Below are 6000 nucleotides of genomic sequence, written 5' to 3' on the forward strand. Positions count from 1 at the left end.
TGAATGTCAACCAGATAATGTTTACCTCCCCCAGAACAAAACTTGTCACTGGGTGTGTTTCAAAGGAATATTCAAACCACATGTATGAAAGTTTGAGAAGAAAATATATAAAGGAGGGCAAAAGCCTATATTTAAAAAACAAGCAGCAGTAACAAGACTAAAATAACTACCATTATGGCCAGGCGTGGTGGCTAATGCCTGTAATCCCAGCGCTTGGGAGGCCGAGGTGGGTGGATCACTTGAGCTCAGGAGTTCAAGACCAGCCTGGGTAACATTGGGAAACCCCATCTCTACCAAAAATACAAAAAATTAGCCAGGCATGGTGGCATGTGCCTGTGGTCCTAGCTGCTTAAGAGGCTGAGGTAGAAGGATCACCTCAACCTGGAGGCTGAGGTTGCAGTGAGCCAAGATCGTGCCACTGCAATGCAGCCTATCCTGGGTAGCAGAGCAAGACTGTATCTCAAAAAAACAAAAATAAACAAATTGCTATTAGAATTGTTTTCTATCCTGGAAATTTTGTTAATTAAATAGCATAAACAAAATCTTCAGTGGATCATTTTCTGAGAAAAAATAGTAAACTAGCAAAAACCTTTACTCTCTGTACTATGAACATTATTTTATCCCAAACCTTGCCCATGCAGGCAATGATAAATGAGAGAAGGAGAGCAGGGGAGGCAGGCGGAGAGAAGGGGAGAAGGGGGCATAGGGGGTGAGAACAATTAAGATACAGAGAAGATAGATTGAGGTTCCTCACATGTATTTGACAAAAGTTCTAAAGGGTCCAAGAAAAAGAGAAGATGGAAAAAACAATATTTGTATGAAAATGTCTGAAATTTTTCCAGAAAGAAAGAAAGTCATAGATTTCAGATTAAAAGAACTGCTAGTGCCAGATAGGACAAATAAAATAAGTCCACATATGACTACATCATAATCATCCTCCAGAAGGATGAAGATAAAAACAAACAACAACAAATCTTCATAATTTACCAGGGATCAAAAGCCTATTATTTTCAAAAGAATGCCAATTAAATTGAAAGCAGACTTTTCATCAGCAACAATAAGATACCAACTCCAGGCAGAACTGAGGAAAAATAGTCAACCAAGATGTGTCTCCCAATCAAACCAAAATAACTATTAAAGGAAGAAAAATGAACATAAAAGAGACACAATTTACAAAAGTACAGTGAACACAAATATTGATTTTAAATATTGGTAAATGTTTAGGTGACTAAAAAGAAGGGTGTGTCTATTTTAATTAAACTTTTATTTTGAAATAATTTAGGTTACCATTCACTTGTAAGAAAGAGAATAAATTTGATTCCAGAGACATGCTTTTGTTTATAGTAAAATATAGAGGGCTGACTGAAAAATGGGGAAGGCATATGGATTTGGGGGGGGGGGAATCAGTATTTTGCAGCCATCATAATACAGACTGATTCATGCAAGAATCATTAAAAGGGAAAATTATAACAAGAATCAGGATAGTATGATATTTGTACTAAAGAGCCTGTCTTTATTACTTGGTGTTTGACTAATGATATATTTTAAGTCTCGCCCCTTTCTCTCCCCTTTTTGCCCCATATCTGGGCAAGCTGATAAGAAAGCCTAGGTGCTCCCTTTAGCGCAGGTGGGGGTTTGAAATCAAACAAGTCCCTATCCGCTCCCTAACCATAATAAAATGCCCATGGCAGTCTCTTTTTCTTACTTCCTTACAAGCCATTTTTGGACTATCTTGGGAAGTCGTTCCTGCTTTCCCCCGAAAAATTCTCTGTGTGAGTAGAATGTCTATATTTTTTTACCCTTATGATATGTGGCATCATGAGTCTCAACATCCAAATGAACTTTTCAGCTGGAGTCCATCCTATTTATTCAAGGTAGCCCCAACAGTCTTAAAGTATCTGGTTCTAAGGGAAAACATAATTATACAGTGGATAAATGAATCAAACCTTGATTAAGTAATCCATAAAATGTAGCTCCCAGGTACATCCTGAGAAGGGCATGCCATCTATGTAGTTTTCCAACTGAGAATGGGGAATTTAAAACCAATTCTGAAGAAACAAGAGATAAGTCCAAAATGAGAAAAATCCCATCAAAAAAGGAAAGAAGTACAGATTTAATTCTTCAAAATTCAGTGTCATAAAAATAAAAGGCTATACAAATGTGCCAAATTAAAGGACACATGACAATGAAATTGTAAACTTTAACTTAAACTGGATTTTGTACAAAATGAGGAAGAAAATGCTAAAAGGACATTGACTCAACAGACAAAAATGAAATACAGACAGTATATGAAAATTCCACAGCAATGTCATATTTACTAAAGTTGATAACTGCTCTGTTATTTAAGAGAATATCCCTACTTGCAGGAAATACATATGTAAGTATTTGGCTGTAAAGGGTCATAATATAAGTAATGTATCCTTAAGTGATTCAGAGAAAAATTGTGTATACATATTCACATACATAGAGCAAACACACAAATCATAAAACAAATGTAGTAAAATATTAACCATCAGTGGATCTAGGTAAAGGTTACACAGATACTCTTACTACTTTTATCCTTAAAATTTTTTCTGAAGTTTTAATTTTGAAATAAAAAGTTAAAGACTTGTATGTTCTTGAACATGCATAATCTTAAAAAAACAACAACTGCATTAGTGACAGATTTTTAATCGACATATATCTCAATAAGTTAGTACTTCAAATACTTTTAAACAGATTTTTTAATTTGATGGCATACATATTCCTGCATCAAGTAATAAATATGTATTTTCTTTTTTTTTATTATTATACTTTAAGTTCTAGGGTACATGTGTACAATGTGCAGGTTTGTTACATATGTTTACATGTGCCATGTTGGTGTGCTGCACCCATTAACTCGTCATTTACATTAGGTATATCTCTTAATGCTATCCCTCGCCCTTCCCCCCTTCCCACAATAGGACCCAGCATGTGATGTTCCCCTTCCTGTGTCCAAGTGATCTCATTGTTCAGTTCCTACCTATGAGTGAGAACATGTGGTGATTAATTTTCTGTTCTTGTGATAGTTTGCTGAGAATGATGGTTTCCAGCTGCATCCATGTCCCTACAAAGGACATGAACTCATCCTTTTTTATGGCTGCATAGTATTCCATGGTGTATATGTGCCACATTTTCTTAATCCAGTCTGTCATTGATGGACATTTGGGTTGGTTTCAAGTCTTTGCTATTGTGAATAGTGCCACAATAAACATACGTGTGCATGTGTCTTTATAGCAGCATGATTTATAAGCCTTTGGGTATATACTCAGTAATGGGATGACTGGGTCAAATGATATTTCTAGTTCTAGATCCTTGAGGAATCACCACACTGTCTTCCACGATGGTTAAACTAGTTTACAGTCCCACCAACAGTGTAAAAGTGTTCCTAATTCTCCACATCCTCTCCAGCACCTGTTGTTTCCTGACTTTTTAATGATTGCCATTCTAACTGGTGTGAGATGGTATCTCATTGTGGTTTAGATTTGCATTTCTCTGATGGCCAGTGATGATGAGCATTTTTTCATGTGTCTGTTGGCTGCACAGATGTCTTCTTTTGAGAAGTGTCTGTTCATATCCTTTGCCCACTTTTCGACGGGGTTGTTTTTTTCTTGTAAATTTGTCTGAGTTCTTTATAGGTTCTGGATATTAGCACTTTGTCAGATGGGTAGATTACAAAAATTTTCTGCCATTCTGTAGGTTGCCTGTTCACTCTGATGGTAGTTTCTTTTGCTGTGCAGAAGCTCTTTAATTTAATTAGATCCCATTTGTCAATTTTGGCTTTTGTTGCCATGGCTTTTGGTGTTTTAGACATGAAGTCCTTGCCCATGCCTATGTCCTGAATGGTATTGCCTAGATTTTCTTCTAGGGTTTCTATGGTTTTAGGTCTAACATTTATGTCTCTAATCCATCTTGAATTAATTTTTGCATAAGGAGTAAGGAAGGGGTCCAGTTTCAGCTTTCTACTTATGGCTAGCCAGTTTTCCCAGCACCATTTATTAAATAGGGAATCCTTTCCCCATTTCTTGTTTTTGCCAGGTTTGTCAAAGATCAGATGGTGTAGATGTGTGATATTATTTCTGAGGGCTCTGTTCTGTTCCATTAGTCTATATCTCTGTTTTGGTACCAGTACCATGCTGTTTTGGTTACTGTAGCCTTGTAGTATAGTTTGAAGTCAGGTAGCGTGATGCCTCCAACTTTGTTCTTTTGACTTAGGATTGTCTTGGATTGGTTCCATATGAACTTTAAAGTAGTTTTGTCCAATTCTGTGATGAAAGTCATTGGTAGCTAAATGGGGATGGCATGATTGTATATTTAGAAAACCCCATCGTCTCAGCCCAAAATATCCTTAAGCTGATAACAAACTTCAGCAAAGTCTCAGGATACAAAATCAATGTGCAAAAATCACAAGCATTCTTATACACCAATAACAGACAAACAGAGAGCCAAATCATGAATGAACTCCCATTCACAATTGCTTTGAGGGAATAAAATACTTAGGAATACAACTTACAAGTGATGTGAAGGACCTCTTCAAGGAGAACTACAAACCACTGCTCAATGAAGTAAAAGAGGACACAAACAAATGGAAGAACATTCCATGCTCATGGATAGGAAGAATCAACATCGTGAAAATGGCCATACTGCCCAAGGTAATTTATAGATTCAACATTTATTTTCTAGAATAGTAGAAAGTACTAGTTTCCTATGGCTGATGTAACAAATTACCACAGAGTGGATGACTAAAAACAACAGAAATTTGTTCTTTCATGCTTCTAGAGGCCAGAGGTCTGAAACCTACACACCAGCAGGGTCATATTCCCTTTAGAGGCTCTAAAGGAGAATCCACTATTTGCTTCTTCCAGCTTCTGGTGGTTGTCAGCCTTCCTTGACATGTGGCCACATCACTACAATCTCTGCCTCCATGAAGGGGCACCATTGCCTCCTCCTTTTCTGCCAAATCTCCCTCTCACTTTGATAATAAGCTTGTGACTGTATTTATGTTTATCCAGATGATATAGTATAAGATCTTTCTCTCAAAATCCTTAACAAAATCATTGGCATATAACATTTATTCTTATCATATGAAGTAATTTTCACAGTATAATGGACTAAATGGATGTATACTCCCAAAACCCCAAGTAATATTAGGAGGAAGGACTTTTAGGATGTGTTTAGGTTGATTATAGACTTCACAGATGGGCTTAGTGTTCTTATGAGAGAGATCCAAGACAGCTAACCTCTTCCTTCCATCATGTGGAAACCCAGTGAGAACACATCATATATGAACCAGAAATCAGGGCCTCACTGGATGCCAAATCTGCTGGAGCCTTGAGCTTGGTCTTCTCAGCCTCCAAACCAATAAGAAGTAAATTTCTATCATCTATAAGCTACCCAGTTTATAGTATTTTGTTATAGCAGCCTGAACTTACTAATATACATAGGTCCCAGGGATTAGGACATGGACATATGTTTTGGGAGGGGCCACAATTTAACCCACCACAGGGATCTTATCTTGGCTTTAAAGGAAAGCTACATCCTTTAAACTAAATGCAAAATTGTCTGCATATGTATTTTTCTGGGGAGAGGATTCCTAGCTTCTACCCAATTCCCAAAATGTCCCTGACTCCAAAAAAGGTTTTAAATCACTGCTTTAGTAAAAGGAAGTTAGAAGGAGAATACACTTTTAAAGTTGGAAGGTGCTTGGAGGATTTAATCCAGCTTCCTCAATCGCCAACATGAGATTTATTCAGAGTTTTACTTGTATTTCTCTCTTCCTTTTCCACTTCCTTTTCTCTGTAAGTTCCTGGGCTTGCGTGAAATGCACTATCAGCTCCTAAACTGATGAAAAGGGGACTCTGTCTTCCCTGAAGACACTACTTATCTCTATGCCTTAGATGCTGTCATCTTCTAAAGAAGGAAAACAGCCCTTAAAAAATTATTTCTGGATATCTTATCAGACTAAGAGGTCATCATGAAATG

This window comes from Papio anubis, chromosome 5 (assembly GCF_008728515.1).
Source record: "Papio anubis isolate 15944 chromosome 5, Panubis1.0, whole genome shotgun sequence".
Lineage (NCBI taxonomy): Eukaryota > Metazoa > Chordata > Mammalia > Primates > Cercopithecidae > Papio > Papio anubis.